The sequence below is a fragment of the Cyprinodon tularosa genome, unplaced genomic scaffold (assembly GCF_016077235.1).
Source record: "Cyprinodon tularosa strain WSP-4 unplaced genomic scaffold, ASM1607723v1 ctg316, whole genome shotgun sequence".
Classification (NCBI taxonomy): domain Eukaryota; kingdom Metazoa; phylum Chordata; class Actinopteri; order Cyprinodontiformes; family Cyprinodontidae; genus Cyprinodon; species Cyprinodon tularosa.
The window spans coordinates 1305712-1323831 of record NW_024039026.1 but is presented as its reverse complement, the minus strand read 5'-3'; positions in this window follow the sequence as shown (position 1 = coordinate 1323831).

The following is an 18120-nucleotide window of genomic DNA, read 5'->3' as shown; positions in this document are numbered from 1 at the left end:
AGTGTTGTTCAGCATGGGGGTGAGTAGAAAATGAAGGCTAATCATATTTTGAGTGTACTATTCCTTTAAGTCAATACTAATGTAAAAAAAAAAAAAAAAAACTTGACAGATCTTTACCCTTACGTTGATTTTGGTTTGATTGAATTTGAAAAATATGATACCAGGAAGAAGCAATTTCTCAAAACCAGCAAAAAGCTGGTTTTTGAAAAAATGTCACATGACTTCAGCTTACTCTTCCAATTGGTGCCGAATCCTGTCATGTTGACATTACCGTGGCAACATTTTTTTATTTATTCTGGACCTGTCTAAAGTTATGAAACGATTACTTATGAACTATTTTATCTTTATTCACCACTCCAGATGTTCTGTGGATGAATTAGGTTTTTAAAAAAAACTGTTATTTAAAAGACATGTAGCTTTTACCTTTAGAATAATTTGGTTATCAACTGACACCTGCAGCTCTATATGAATGAGGAAAGAATTTGACCATTTGACTCAGGTGTACAGAAACAAAGACACTGCTAAAACATGCCAGACACTGAGTCCTGGGTACCAGGGTCAATGACCTCTGATTTCGACTTCCAAACCATTAAGGTCAACCACTGGAGTGCATCACAATCATTGCTCCTCTTAAAAAGGGAAATGAGAAGGCCATGTTTTGGTTTTGCAAGTCGAAAGACTTTCCAAAGGTTCTAAAAAAAGAGCAGTATTTTAAGAGAAAAGAGGAAGCAATGGCGAAACCGTTTGACACAGGGAATCTTTTTTTACTTTAGTCAGTATCAATTTAGTGGATTTCCACTTACGTCAACCATTTAGCATGTTCAAAGTTAAATAGACCCTTTGTCAGGGCAGATGCAGCCATAAATAAGCGGAGACTGGCATGCTTTTTCTCTATTGATCAAAAGAATGCTCTCCAACACAGAGGTATAGTTTTTTCCCGCATTTTCATTCAAATATAAGTTGGATCCACCTGCAATCCACTTTTTGCTGATTTAGTCTTAAGTAAAAATAATGTAAGATGTAAGTCTTGCTTATCTTTTTGAGTAAAACATTGGTTCCATTTTAAACATGTTAAAAACGACTAAAAAAATCCACTGTATCTTCAAAGGAATAGTTTACAAGTAACTAATCTTCTGATATATAAATATATTAATAAAACATATAATAGAATTTATGTTTTGTATATCTTTCTTAATGTATGAAAAGGCACAATTATTTGAGCCGTTATGTGGTTTTAAACTAAATAATCAGAATTCATGTTTATCTTATTTCAAACCTTATGTTTTATCTTCTTGTTACAACAAATATGTAGTTAAAATGGTAAACATGTCAGCACCCCAATTTTGTTCATCTAGATATTACAAAGATTAATGTGAGATAAACTAACATTTTATCTTAGCAACTGTCTAATGTTAAAGATGAACAAGACATGACATATATATATATATATATATATATATATATATATATATATATATATATATATATATATATTTTTTTTTTTTTTTTTTTTTTTTTTTTTTTTTCGTGAAAATAGCTGCCAGGAAAGCTAAGATTCCTCAAGACAGCAGTTATCGGAAAGCAGGCCAGTGCTGTGTTTATAGCAGAGAAACTGAGTCCAGAGAGGTCACATCCTGCCACCCAGATGCATTAACTGTGGTTTGCTTAAGTCACAAAGTCTTAGAAATGCCTTTTAAATAGACTTCCAGACATATATATCACTATAGCTACATTTAGATGCCAAATTGTTCACCATTACATTTTAATTTATTCAAAACAAAAAGTATTGGATGGCACAGTTTAGATTTGCACAAAATCCATTTGTTCGACAAATTTATCAAATACTTGAATATGAAATTTACCTGCAGAAAACGAAGTACTTCCAGCTTAGTTGAACAAAAAAAAAAGTTAAATTTTTTGTTCAGTTTATCTTCTGAGCATCCAAGCTTTTTTAATGCTTGACTCAAAAATAGATAACGGTTTTAAGACTAATTGAGAATTGCATAACTTTTTTGTTGCATTGCAAAGGGCTGATGATGCTGACTTTTACAGGCTTTTCTAAGGACACATTTCTTTAAAGGCCAAGGGTGCAAACTTCTGAATGGGCCACTAAGAAGCAACTAGTGTTCTTTTTATGGAATTGTGCATTTTATAAAACGCTTTTTTCATCACCAGCTTACATGCCTTTTTGAGAACATTAAAGCATGAATAATAGATTTAACCACTTGTTCCTGAAATAGACATTTGGATGACAGACCAAACAAAGTATCATCTGTCTCCTGATCTAACTGACCCAAGTGATGTGCCCGGCCATAGCCAAAATAATCATAAAGCATTTTACATAGGGCAGAGATTGAACAGGATTATGACTGTGGCAAATGTACAAAGGCTTGCTGATGAACATACTATTAGAGCTGGAGGGCAACAAACCATAATGTCACACACACAGGGATCTGATTTGGGTCAGCCAGTAGTGGACCATGGTTTTAATTCTGCTAATGACTAAAACCTGTCTGTCTTCTTCACGGCCTTTAACCTGGCTGGATCCTGCCAAAGGTCACAATCTGAGGATCAAGTGATCTGTTTGCTTTTTCACTTCTGCTGCTGGTTTGGCTTTGATGAGAAAAAAAAGATGAAAGGGAGGAGAGAAGGATACACTAAGGGTCTTGTTTCCTCTCCACCAGCAGGGGAGAGACTGATTGAGCAGGGGTGTGGGAACACTAAAGCCAGCAGCAAGATGCTCGGCAGGGCGCCGACCGCCTCCTTGGCAGGATGCAGGCAAAAGGGATTCTGGGAAATTACACAGGATTAGAGAAGGCGTCTAATGCCCTCATTCAGGGGGACATTTTTGTCAAGAAATAGGGCTGCGGGACAGGGACAAAGAAATAAACAACCTCAGCTAACATTTTTTTTCCTGCTTCCCAGGATTAAATCTGACAGAAGCAGAAGTCTCACTACAGACTACCAGACTTCCCTCTCCGTAGAAACCTCGTCCGCTCAGGCTCATGAGAGACATAGTCCCTCCATCGTGTCCTTGGTCGTCTTCTGGGCCTCCTCCCAATAGGACATGCCCCGAACACCTCCTGATTGCTTGTGAAATAATTTTCTTACTGTAAATTCATATGTATGTATGGAAACATGTTTGAACGAATTAATGAAACGAATGAACGAAATGTAATGCCGCTGAAATGAAAAGTTATTTATAAAGTGGTTATAACCTCACAAAAAAATAAAAAAATCAGGCTACCATTTTGCAATTTTGATGCTCTTTGAAGTGAAATGGGAATCCTGGCAGTAAATGCTCCTAGGATGACTGAAACCATAGACAGCAGTGATTCAGATCTTTCTGTTGATATAGTTCAGTCACTATCGGAGAGTCAGAGGAAGAACGTCAGCTGTGTGTATGTTCAGGGTGCAGCTCTGTGCCTGTTGGAGCCACTAGCTGAGCCGATAGAACCACACTGAAATAAAGTATTTATTTTAACAAGCCTGGTGTAATTACATTTTAGACTTATAATTGTTTTTATTTATTTTATTTATTTTGACAATGAACACTCCCCAAGGTGTTCCAGGCAAAGATGTCTCAGCCGTCTCAGCTGGCTTCTCCCGATGTGGAGGAGAAGCTTCTCCTGGATGACCGACCTCCTCTATCTCTAAAGGGCTGGTTACACTCCTGCAGCAGTGTGTTTCAGTAAGCTTGTCACAGATATTTTTGATTTATGTCCAATTTTGAAGCGTGGTCTGCGCTATGTTATTCCCTGCCGCAACGCAAGATGGACAATCATGAACTAGCTGTGGGTCTAGATACGGCTGAGGCGGTGAGGAAGTGGGGGCAAGTTTGAGCGACAATGGAGGGACATGAGGGCCAAAAAAAGCAGGGATCCAGGTGGAAAAAGGGTCCCAGGGTTCTCAAACACCTCACTCTTCTAGCTGGCCCATCTTACAGAGTCGTTTTCCACAATGGCGGTCATACAAACAAAACAAGCCGTTAAGGTACCAAACCTGGAAAGACGAAAAGTGTAGAGCGGATGTAGATTTGATGAATCAGAGGCCTGCTATCTGCGGCACTATTTACAGTCGGACAGACCTGGTTTCTTAGTATAACTCAGCCTTAACGGAGTTCCCAGCCACCCTGCGGAGAAAGCTCATTTCAGAATCAGAATCAGAATCGGGTTTATTGCCATTGTTAGTGAAGAGGTTCACAACTAGGAAATTTCTGTGGTACAGTCGTGCAACATGAAACATATATGAAATAGTAAATAAAATTATAAAAATCTCTAAAAACACTAGGGTATAAGGCATGCAAAAAATATACTAATATATATACTTAAGATAAAAATATGGATAAATATAAAAAGTAAAATGTAAAAGATAGTGCAAATAGAGCAGTGTGCAATACAGCAGTGTGAATGGCATGGGCAGGTTATGGAGTCTGACATATAGTGTTCATGAGTCTTATGGCAGAGGGGAAGAAGCTGTTTTTATGGCGGGAGGTTCTGGTCCGTATGGACCGTAGCCTCCTCCCTGAGGGGAGAGGTTCAAACAGTCTGTGTCCAGGGTGAGAAGGGTCGGCTGTGATGCGACCTGCACGTCTCCTGGTCCTGGAGACATACAGGTCCTGGAGTGATGGCAGCTTACAGCCGATCACCTTCTCAGCGGAGCGCACAATGCGCTGCAGTTGGTATCTGTCCCTGGCGGTGGCGCCAGTGTACCACACGGTGATGGAGGATGTGAGGATGGACTCAATGATGGAGGTGTAAAACTGCACCAACATCCGGGTTGGCAGCTTAAGTTTCCTCAGCTGCCGCAGAAAGAACATCCTCTGCTGGGCCTTCTTGACGAGGGAGCTGATGGTCGGCTCCCACTTGAGGTCCTGGGTGATGGTGGTGCCCAGGAAGCGGAAGGACTCCACGTTGGAGATGGGGGTGGGGCTGTCTGTGAGGGCAAGGGGGGACGGTGGGGCTGTGACCTTTCTAAAGTCCACAATCATCTCCACTGTCTTTTGGGTGTTCAGATCCAGGTTGTTGCTGCTGCACCAGGACACCAGCCGGTCCACCTCCCTCCTGTAGGCAGACTCATCACCGTCGGAGATGAGCCCGATGAGGGTGGTGTCGTCCGCAAACTTGATCAGTTTCACGGACTGGTGGCTAGAGGTGCAGCAGTTGGTGTACAGGGAGAAAAGCCAGGGGGAAAGGACACAGCCCTGGGGGGATCCGATGTTGATGGTCCGTGTGTCAGAGACAGTTGTTCCCAGCCTCACGTGCTGTCTCCGGTCCGTCAGGAAGTCAGTAATCCACCTGCAGAGGGAGCTGGGCACGTTGAGCTGGTACAGCTTGTCCTGGAGCAGACCCGGGAGGATGGAGTTGAAGGCAGAGCTGAAGTCCACGAACAGGATCCTGGCGTAGGTTCCTGGGGAGTCCAGATGCTGCAGGATGAAGTGGAGGGCCAGGTTGACTGCGTCGTCTACGGACCTGTTGGCTCTGTAGGCGAACTGCAGCGGGTCCAGGAGGGGGGCGGTGATGGATTTTAGGTGTTGCAGAACCAATCGCTCAAAGGACTTCATGACCACAGACGTCAGCGCCACCGGCCTGTAGTCATTTAGTCCTGTGATCCTTGGTTTCTTCGGGACAGGAACAATGGTGGAGGATTTGAAGCAGCCCGGCACATGGCATGACTCCAAGGAGATGTTAAAAATGTCCGTGAAGACAGGAGACAGTTCGCTGGCACAGTGTTTCAGGGTGGAGGGAGAAACGCCGTCAGGGCCAGCAGCTTTACGGGTGTTCAGCTTCAGAAACTGTCTGTGCACGTCCTGCTCCAGGATGCAGAGGGCAGGGGGGGACAAGGGGTGGATTGAGGGGGCCTTTGATGGAGTGGCCTCAATTGTGTTGGGGGAGGAGGGGATGGCTGGAGAGACCAGAGAGGTGCTAACGGCTCTGGGACAGTCGAAACGGCAGTAGTGTGTATTCAGCCTTTCACACAGTGCCCGGTCATTCAGAGCTCGGGGGGCTTTGGGCTTGTAGTTGGTAATAGCCCTGAGGCCCCTCCACACTGTGGCAGAGTCGTTGGCAGAGAACTGCTGCTGGAGGCGATTTGCATACACAGATTTAGCCTTCCTCATCTCCCTGCTAAACCTGTATTTCACCTCTTTGTAGCTGTCTCTGTCCCCGCTCTTGCGTGCTGCCTCCTTCTCTCGTCGAATCTGGCCGAGCTTAGGTGTGAACCAGGGCTTGTCGTTTGCATAACGCACCCTGGTGCGCGTTGGTAGGATGCGCTCCTCATTGTACTGTATGTAAGAGGTCACAATGTCAGTGTACTCGTCCAGATTATCTGTAGCAGCCCTGAACACCTCCCAGTCTGTGGTTTCCAGACACGTGCGGAGCTCCTCCACAGCCTCACTGGTCCAGATCTTAGTTGTGCTAACTACAGGCTTAGCTAGCTTCAGTTTTTGTCTATATGTGGGTATGAGATGGACCATCACGTGATCTGATAGTCCGAGGGCGGCACGGGGGACGGCGCAATAGGCGTTGTTTGCTGTTGTGTAACAGTGATCCAAAGTGTTCTGCTCTCTGGTGGGGCATTTAATAAACTGTCTGTATTTGGGTAGCTCCTGACTCAGATTTACTTTGTTAAAGTCACCAGCTGCTTATATCCAGGATCTTTCTGTCATGATCCAGATTTCAGGACCATTGGTAAAGCTGGGATGTAGATGACTGGTAAATCCAGAGCTTTTTCTTTTCGGATGTCGGACTTGGAGGAGCCTATTCTCATCCCAGCCGATTCACACTAAGCTCAAAACTGCCCCAAAGAATGCTGTAGGTCTTGGCAGAAGGGAGCCAGCAGAAATGTGTACTTGCAAAAAGCAGGGTTAAAATCAAAACCAGACCACCTCTTGTCCTTGGCTGTGCCTAGAAATCCTGAACAGGTTATAAACAGGCAGCCCTGCTGGAGTCCAAGATGCACTAAAGAGGCAAAGTAAGTAAAGGGTCTCCTTATTCTGTACTTCACAAGTGTCACCCACAGGACACCATGAGGGACACGGTCCAATGCCTTCTCCAGGTGGACAAAACACATGTTGACCAGTTGGGTCTCCCAATACACCCATACACCCTGGAACAGCTGGTCGACTGTTCCACATCCAGGATGAAAACCTCACTGCTCCTCCTAAAACCCCTAAGGTTTCTCCTACTTTTTTTATTTTTTATTTTACAAACTTTAGACTTATTTTTATTGTAAACGCTCTTATTTAATCCTATCTAAAGTAACTTCTCTTGAAATGTATTTTTACCCACTGAAACTTCATGCGCCTGGCCACAACCCTTTCTCATCAGAACCATTTCAAGGCATGGGAAAAGCATCTCCATTTAAAGTTCTCCCTCTGTAAAATAACACAATTTCGTACAACTTTTCCAATTCATTTCAAAGCTTAGTTTGAAGCAGTTTGCAAAAAAAGCAGCATAGCGACAGGCTGGGTTCGGCCCAACTGTCCCTCATCAGTTTTCAACTCTGTTCAAAACAGTAATCTTCTTCGCTTAACAAAAGTAGTGCAGTATTGGTGCAGCAAAGCAGCAATGCACAATTTTACCATTTAAAACAGTTTTCTGCAGACTGCTCTCTAACTGACTTGTTTATGGTTGCTGGTTGAATGAATGATTCTGGATTTCCCCTTTGTGCCTGCTAAATTTTGGGTTTAGCAGGGAAATATTTCTGTCACATTGGATATACTGCCCATTATTTTTATTAAATTATTTTTCTTCCACTTTGTGCATTAAAGTGTTTCATTAAAGGCACTTTAAAACAAACAAATGTATCTACAAAGTAGCTTTAATGGCCTCTTACCTGGCTTTAGATAGTCTTTCTTTGGTAGAACTTGGCAATCAATAGGAGCTATAAATCATTGATGTTCTTTTGGATATCTACTGTATAACCATAAAAGTGTTCATTATAGGATGCCAATAATGAAGTCTAAAACGTGCCACCTGTCGGTGCATTTTTCTCTGTCGAATTGTTAGCTATAGGTTGAGTAAGTCCATAAAAATGACAAAGAGTTTCATCCCTACAGCTTTCAAAGACAGGCTGTAAAAGCAGATGCTTTATTGCCACTTTGCTCATTCTAATGAATCAAAGTGTTTTTACACACAGAAAAAGTGAGGGGGAAAACCCTCTTCACACAATTCCTTTGGTTGGCATCAGGGGAAAACAGGAAGACTCTCTCTTTATAAGCGAACATAAAACGCAGCAAGTCTTTTTAATATCTGGGTTGCTAGGTGATGCCTGCTCTGGCATGCATTTTCCTCTCCACTTGACTGTGTCATCTATAGAGCTGTGCCGCATGCTGTGGGAGAAGCCACTGAGAGGCTATTCACCAAACCTCGCAGAGGGGTTTACATGCCCATTAAATCAGGCTTAACAGTGCCAATGTAGACATGCCTGGTTTATGTAATTAGTCATGGAAAGATAATTGCAAGGTCACAATGTGTTATTGTGTTCAATCTGATTAAAAAATCTCTCATTTCTAGGCAGCCAGTAACGAATAAGATGTCGGAGATAAGGATTAACACAGCTTTGCAGAGAGATCCACTAAAGCATTGGCTTAAACCTTCAGAGACACTAATTATCAGGTTATGCACTTTCTATTATAGTGACACTTTAGCAATCCAAGGTTTAGGTCATGCTTTTAATTTTATCATTTCAGAAATGCAGAGTGGAGCAACAGAACAATCCAAATCTGACTGCCTTAAAAGTACCACTGACTTCTTGTACACAAGTGTGGATTTCCCTCCGATGTATTTTTTAAAATCAAACAATAATTTTAACATACAGCATTTTCTACTGGTAATCTGAGCTAGTATTGTGTGTAAAAAGCTGAGTTTTTACAACTGAAGTCAAACATTGTTAGATTTATTCCTATTTTCTCTTATGTGAATAAAACCAATTCTTTAAAGCTACTTGTAACACCTTTCATTGCTGTTGATTTTGGTTTTCTTTTGTGTTTAAGGTATCAGTTTTTCTTTATCTTTTATTCCATTAATATTAGTTTATACCTTTAGATTAAAAAAATTTTTTAACAGTGTCCTGTGTGGCAATGTGGCAATAAGAATAATTGTCTTGATGCCAAAAAGAGCCCAACATATTTTACTTTCAAAAGTGGAGCAGTACGGCTATCGCCATAATGTTCCGCTTGATTTATGCATATAAATAACTTTATCATAATTCATGCAGGGAGTATTACAATGATAATACATCTTCTGTCTGCTTCATCACCTGCAAAGCGAGATATAAATAATAACACAAGCAACGGAAATACTATAAGAGATACAATAAAGTAGCACCTTTATACTATCACTAAAGTATGAGTAGTATTATTTAATCTGACATGTATACTGTGGTCGCTGAAGATAAGAATATGGGCTTTCTGTATGGAATTGAATCTCTAAGTACCTGGAACCAAGCACCGGTAGTTGCTTGTGAGAGGGCACTTGTGCATGTAAAGTTTATCCAAAGCAAAAATGCTTCTTTTGTATTTTATCAGATAGTAAAATGATAAAAAACTGGTTTTTACTAGATGTTAAGATGTTTCCTGTTTGATGGTTGTTTTATAGCTAACCCTACCATAAATATCTGCACATCCTCATCCATGACCCATCTGCTGGGTTCCTCTGTCTTTTTATCTGATTATACTATTTTTGGTGTTGTTCTCTAACAACGCTGTGAACTCTTGACTGAACAGCTGGTGTTATGCTGAGATTAAATTACCCACAGGTGGACTCCTTCATCTTACTGTCAAAATAAAACATTTCTAAATTTGGTTGCCTCATAAAAAACGACTTTATGTATCCCACTCACTTTTTTCTTTTTAAGAAGTTTCACTTTTTGTATCAAATACTGATCCTCACATATATTTTCCCTTCTTCTTCACATCACTTTTTTCTGCTTTTAGATAGTTATTTTTTTTTAAATGTGATGAAGTTTGTAGATGCACTGCAAAATTTAGAAATAAGTAAAAATTTCTCAAATTAAGTGTATTTTTACTTAATTTAAGTAGATAAATAAGGTAACTTGCCAATGGAATTAGATTTTTTACTCTTAAAATTAGATAATTACATAATCCACACTTCAAATGAGACAATGCAATAGTTTTTTTCTTATTTTAAATGTAAATTGTTTTTTTCCATTGGTAAAGTTTCTCAACTGAAGAAAAATGGCACTTATTTTAAGATATAATATAACATATAATGACTTGGTTAGATTTCAGTTTTTTTCAGTGCGTAACATAATAAACTAGAAAAAGTTAAATGGGCGTGAATACTACTCACACTCAGAGAAACCTAAACAATGTGGTTTTGTATGTAGATATGTTCTTACCACAAATGTCATGTGTTTCTTGTAATGTTTTCAGGGCTTTCCCTGAGCCTCCCCTGGACCTTTGGTTGCATCAGTAAGCTGGTTTCCACTTGAAGAGCCACACAGGGCGTTAAGTGTAAAATCAACCGTTAGATAAACAGTGAAACCTGAGAACTATTCCACCCTAACAGGTTCAGGTTTTAGGCTAAGCCATATCAGCAATTTCAATCTTAAATAAACTTGAGGTGTGACACCTTTTTTATGACTTTACTTCAAAACTGAATAATCACATCTTTGCATCTCTGCTATAAAAAAGTGTTTATAAATAAAACCTCAACACAGGAAGTGGCACACTCAGCGGTAGCTGAAAGAAGAATGAAATTCATTAGCAGTTCCCTTGTCTTTGTCTTGAGTTCAGATCATGCCTATTTCTCTGGAAATTGTTGAGTCATGTGAAAAAAAAAGATATGTGAAACTAAAAAGATTGCAGTGGGGGAAGACTCACACTTTTTGACATTGGTGAGTGCTCTAAGACTTGTGCAGTAAAATATAACAGAATCACATGTGGTAGCATGTTTGTTTTACCCAGACAATGGCGGAGCTCTACAAACAATAGCCCAGCACACCAGGAGTCCATCTGTTTGCATTCCCTGCTGCATGATACAATCAAATGGGGTCCCTCTGAGCTGATTGGTCAGTTGTGGCGGAATTGCTGATCTGGTCCAAAGATCACAAAATCTTGCCAAAAGGTGACATCAGCCTATAGAGATTAACTAGTAACAGACGACTGGATGAGTTTAAAGCAACATCCTATTTAAACACAACCCGTTACACTTCTTTATCAGTCTTGATAAAGATAAATAAATGTTTTTTAACCTCAGGTGTCCTTCATTGCTACAGTCCCTTGAAAAGGTATCTATTTCCCATGTGAAAGCCACCCATCTTTGATATAATCGAATTTTAAGAGCAAAAATAAAAACAATATTAAGTGGAAAAAACGATTTTTAAATATTTGTACAAATAGACTCGTGAAATATAAAATGTTCATTTGTATTTATTTAGCCAATTAAAACCGAAGGCTGAATGGCTTTATAGAATTTGTCTCCATCAGATTTGAATCTTTATATATTAAATTTTCCCCGATCCTTTGTGCAAGTCATATCAATTTTTATAAGATTTTATGAGGAACATCTTTAACAGTTCATTCTTAATTCTTATTGTTATTGTTTTGTTTTCCTTAGGTTCAGTGGTTTGTTGGTTTTCCATCCATACACTCATCTTTAGGTTGATTTTTTTAGCCATTTTATAGTTAAAGGCCTTTATGTTTTATGATGCCATTTCTTTTATGTAAAACATAAAATATATATAGTAATAAAACTACAAGGTCCCATATCATGCTACATTTGAAACTAAAAATATTACCAATGAGGCCCAAAGAGCATGTTTTTGCTGTTTCACTGTATTCTACTTCTCAGATAAAGCAGAGAGCATGCATCGTTGTCCATATTGTGTCGTAACGCACGGCTGTAATAAACAGGAAGTACACTGAAATCTAACACTGATCACACATCAGTAGGGGAGAAAAGTTTTAATTAATCGCTGAATCCCAAACCGGACGCTAAAGACTAACCCTAAGCACTAACCCTCTGTTTGCGTGTTACCATGGAGGATCCGAAACATTAAGTGCTGCCCAAACCATAGTGGATAGGGCCAGTGGACCATTCAGCCCTTAAAGTGAGAGTGCATCAATGCAGGCCCGCTGGAATTTGGCAGCGGGTGTAGTGGTGAACTACTGGCAAAGGAAACAAATGCATGTAGTTCTGCTGGTTTGGTGAATTTTCATCAGTGACAGAAAATCACAAGTTAGGTAAAAGGAAAAAAAAACATCCTTAATCTCTAAATGGAAGGTCCTCTTTAAGATAATTTTATTTGACTAGATAATTAAATTTTAAGTAAATGGCAAATGTTTGGTGTAATATTAACTTTTACAGTGCTACAGCCACACATACTATAGTGAAGTTGTGCACTACAGCATTTGTAGTACACAACTTTATAGTGCACAACTGTGTTGTCATAGGAGCAACTGTTTTCCCTTTCGTTGGAGGGAACAGGCCATCCCATTCAGGTTTATAATTAGGATTCATAACACGTACAATCCAGACCCCTTCCACGGCAGTGAGTGTGACTTTGTTGCGAGTGACACTTGATAGTTAAGGGTTAGCAGCTAGGTGGATGTTTGGGATTCAGGCACAGTTTAGATATCTGGGAAGGTGTTCAGTTAGCACTGGCAATGCTGCTTCCAGCAATGTCTAAACTCATAACATGAACATCTGGGATCACACCGACATGACAAACAGCTGATCAGTCATGTGAGTAAGAATTGGCAATGTCAGAGCTGGTTTACGAAAAGGGCTTCCATCTCCTCTTTTGCACATCAACCCTTTTTTTTCAAAAGTCCAAAAACACCTCAACCAAGCATACAAAGTTTTTTGCAAATTTTAGAGTTCATTCAAATTTTGCTGTTTCCATCAAGCTTTTCAGATGCGATACTTAAAAATTTACATCAGAGATGACGACTAAAGTGTCATGTCTTGGTTGAGGTTTGGAGGACCCAAATGCAGAGGCAGAGAGGCTGAGGTGAATACTTGTACACTGCAAAAAATAGAAATCTCAATAAGTTATTTTTTCTTAAAATAAGTGTGTTTTCCCTTGATTTGAGGAGGTAAGTAAGACACTTTGCCAATGGAACAAGACAATTTCCTTTTAAAATAAGAAAAAACAATTTTATCGTCTTATTTCAAGTAAATATTATCTAACTATCTTATTTTAAGACTAAAAATACTCATTCCATTGGCAGATCATCTTATTTACCTGCTCAAATTAAGGCTAAATATACTTAATTTAAGCCATTTTTTACTTATTTCTGGATTGTTTTTGCAGTGTAGTTTTAATGATGAAAATGGTTAACAAAGGCTGTCCAAAAATCCAACTAAAAATGTAACAGACCAGAACCAATGGAGACATCAAGGGAAAACACTTACAAGGAGCCAGGGAGAGACGAGGTGAGACGACAACAGCGATGACAGGACCAGCAACAACAAGGAACCAACAAAGAGTGAGAGCAGAGGGAGAGCATATATATCTGACAGAGACAAAGGGAGGGCTAACGAGCTGACAAGGAGCAGGTGTGAGAGGAGACAACGAGGAAGCCAAGGGGAAAGGAACACACACACACACGAGGGCAACAGAGCACAACAGAAAAACATGAGAACTAACATAAATCTAGAAATTACAACAAAATATGAATTAAACCAATAAAACTAGAAACAAGGAGCAAAGTAAAGCACAACATAACCAAAACCATGACATAAAGAGCACAGAATAATACATAAGGGTAAGGACTGTCCTTGACCATTGGGCTGCTACACACCAGCCTGGACAGCTTATAAGTGACAACAACGGGAAAGAGAGGGTGGACTTAGACATTGTAACTAAGGTCATGAAGGGAGACAGCCGATTAGCACTATGTTAGGTGAGGCTCAAGGCTTTACCTTTGGTAGTGAACCAATGCCCGGGTGTCTAGCCCATAGCTGTTTTGTTTAAAAAAGTTTTCCTTGCAGTAACACATTAGCAAAACTTTCAATAAATTCAAGTCAGTTACAATTTAACCAACAAGACTATGTTTGCGGTGATGCGTTAGCAAAATGAAAGCTATGTGAATGCCAGCGCATTATAATGGAATATAAAGCACCTGGGTAAAGGTTGGCCGTAACGGGGAAACTGCAAATTAATTCCGCTAGCTAGTAAGCAAAGGTTCGTATAAACCTACTTACTTTTTCGAGCCGTCTGTAAACAGTTAAACAGCTTGCTAGCTGGTTGTATTGGGCCCCTAAGCAGTCAGTTAACTTGGCTATACCTTGAGCGTGCAGTGACAAAAAAAATAAAAAATTAACTAACAAATACAACAAAAAGAAAATGGTAAAATCCACTTTGGAATCTGTCAAAATTTGTTAATCCACTTTGGTTTTCACGGAAATCTACAACTTACTTAATCTACGATAACTTAATCTGAAAACCTTTGTTTTGTCTATTGGTGTAGCAATTTGAAAAGTCATAGCTATTGACTGGGCCCTTTAAATGCAGATGCTGGGTTGGCAGTGAGGACCATCCAAATATGAACACAGAAAAAGCTATTTTAAAATCAAAATGTTAAGAATTAAAAACTTTTACCATACCCCATTCTATTTGAAAATTTATTTTATAGCTGAAGTGTCTATTCAGAAAGTAAACGTTGGGCTAAAATACCGAATACAGAAGAAAAACCTGGAATTTGAAAAAAAAAAATGAAAAAATGTATAGAGGATTTTACCAATAGATGCTTTGATATATTATTTCAACTCACAAGGCAGGCTGAAGTAGTAAAGTTATTTCCTTAGCTACTATGGTACAACATAGAAATGGGACAGGATGGAAAAATTCACTTCCTCTTTCAGCTTCCTTTTTTCAGCATTTTTTTAATAAAAGAGTAAATCAAAACCTAAATGAAACATCCAATCCTTATGACGTGTTTGTAGAGATTGCTTAGGGAACCACGGCATGTGACATTTTGGTAAAGTTTAATGACGGACTTCTTAGTCATTGCATCTCTTAGTAATTGCATCAATATGCTTTCCCGAATTGCTCTGGACAAGAATGAGCTTGAAATCTTATCAGAGAGAACAATCTCTCCTCATATCAAAGCAAATACCATGTTAAAGCTATGCAGAACAATTCACAGCCTCATGCTGGTTGGTTTATCTGGTGACAGAGAGGCTGGTTAGAAGTAAGAGATACAAAATGTGTGCTTTTCTCAACATAGCAAATTAGCTGTGACTTGTCCTTGTGTGATGTTCCAATGTTTTAATAGATATGAAAACAATAGTGTTTACATATTGCTTAATAAATCATTGAGTCCTCTGAATATGGACAAAATTAGTCACTAATAGCGCTTTTGTTGATTGTCCCACCGTGAGAAGTGCATTGCAAGAGGATAAAACCGACTTGTCTAAATTTTTTTTTTAACTGAGATCAATAAAAAAGCAAGTTTCAAGATAACTTGTTGATTTCTGTGAACACCAAAGTGGATGAACGAACTTTGACAGATTTCAAAGTAGAAGATAAAGTATTTCTATTTAATCTGAGGGACTTTTACTGTAAGAAACATAACCCAGACAGCAAAGAATATCATCTGAAAGTTGCAATGGTATTAAATGAATTATGAACGTGATCTACGGTAGTATTGCTCTCTAGAGGGAATCAAGCAAATCAACATGGTGGCGCCCGTAATATTCAGGAAGTTTGGTTATAATTGTGATATTTTATTGTTTGTGGAGAGTGAGACAAAGAGATTAGCCTGTTTTGAATTTATTTGAGAGAGTCTGCTTTTGGGAAGTGGATACGACAAACGATAGTCTAATCAGGGCTTACGGACGCAGGAAACAACAACAGACGTTGAGGCAGTGGCGGCCGGCCCATAGGGGGCGCTGGGGCACCGCCCTCCCTGATAAGAAGAGAGAAACGTAAAATATATTTTTAGAAATTAACTCATAAATGTCAGTTTTACTCTCTAGACTGTGTACCTATAAGCAAAACAAATTATATAAACTACATTTCCCTATCTACTGTCATTAATTTGTGGATTTCCACAGACAGACTCCTACCGTCTCTGTTCTGGGGGCGCTGATCAGACTGACCCACATTTGCAGAGAATCTGTCAATCATGTACTATTGCTAGGTGAATTTAATGGCCAATCAGTGTCTCGGAACTTTATGGTATTGGGGCGCTGAAAATACTGCGCTTTAACAGGCTTCTGAACCCAAGCGCAGGTGCAGACAGTTAGAGGGAAGATGGCGAATGTAACGAACGAGATGCAGCTTCCACCAAATTCGGTGAGATCCTTATTTATCTACCCGTTTGCCAGAAGAACATCCCTGTTGTAGGATATGAACATTTCATGTCATGGTTATTGTGACTGTGACGAATCCACCTCGTCGCTTAAAACAACCTCTCTAACTTTGCGCGCCACACACACATTCCTGTTATACTGTGTTTGTGAGGACCAATTCACTCGCGCTGAGCCAAGTAGCTCCATGAACTTAAAACTCACAAGCTGTTCCTGGTTACCTGCTGGCATATTGAGGGTGCACACTTAATATTTCAGTGGGGTTAGCCGTGTGTGTGTGTGGGGGGGGGGGGTTGTGTGTACGTGTTTATGCTGCGTCTTTGCTGGGTTCAAACCCAGTTTGGTGTAATTGAATAAGTCAATGAATCTGTGTAAAAGAATTAAGTTGTAAAAATTATTTGTTTTTGTACATCAATTGTTTGTGGAGGTAATATATGGACAAAACTGATTAATGAGAAGAAATCAGAAATAAGAGAGCCTGATGTGAGGGGCTTAAACTATTTAATGAGGGCTGTGGGAAGAAAAGCGGCAATTGTTGTTTTCTGTTTCTTTGTTACATTGCTGGTAACTGGAGGGAGGCTGAGGCCCAGAGTATCTTGTACATGTTTAGTTTCTTTTGCACCCTGTTTTGAGTTTTTGAGCTCAATAAATCACCAACACCGGTAATCCGACTGAGACTGGATTCTTGGAGGCCAAAGAACCCCGTCACAGTGACCCAAATCATCACTGTTACTGTTATTATATAGTAAATTAAATCATTACTGTTAAATTGTATGTATTGTCCAATTGTTTATTTGAATTCTTATTCCGGATTAGTTGGAGACATACACTAGGCTATATCAGCCCCACCAAAAATATTTTTCACCAGCCGCCACTGCGTTGAGGTTCATCACACTGCTTCATCAATGGAAATCATGTGGCACAGTAGGGAAGCTAGTATTTTTTTGAATGTCTGAAATGCAATGATTACAGAGGCTGACTGTAAGGAGATGACGCAGTCTGCTCATGCACTCTTTGTAATCTGAGAACCGAGCCAGAACTGAACCGTGCCGAGCCCCACTGATGAACTGTACAAGTTTAGCGCAGTTCTGTCGGGTCTGTAACGGTCTAGTTAAGTTGTGCATGGCATTTACACTCAACAGTTATCTTAGTTACCCTGCTCGGACCTATCTGGGCACGGTTTAAAAAAGGTAGGGTAAATTTGGCTCAATTAGACTCATTAATGACTGCGGATAAAACCCTCCAGCAATTTTTAGTTTTTGTTGCATTTCTAAGAATAATCACAGTCATTTTGACTAAGCTTTTCTCACTTCTCCATCTCAGGATTTAGTAGTTCTCGAAGAGCACTGTTTATCTCTGCATTTATGCTCACCACAGTAAATAGACCAATACATATCGGATTTGAGGAGTTGAATTACTAACTACTAAAAATCCAAAATAACAATAAAAAACATTGTGTTTTCCACTGTTTTTTATTCCTGTTTGAGAAAAATGTAGGTGTATTAATTAAACTTTTTTGTGGTTGTTATTAGTTTCAAACTATTTTAAGATGCATGATTGCCATCCCTGAGATGGACTGGCAACCTGTCCAGGGTGTACCCCGCCTCTCGCCCACAGACAGCTGGAGATAGACACCAGCAACCCTGGGATTAAACGTGACAGAAAATGATGGATGGATGATTAACATCCAGCAACAAACATGTTATGTTGGTTGTTCAATCTTGAATAATGAAGATGAAGAGAAGAGTAATATTTTCTGTCTTACTTTTTACCTATTATTTTTACTATTTCTTTTTATCGCAGGGACAATGATGGGTGGATAAAGGGTAAGTGGGGA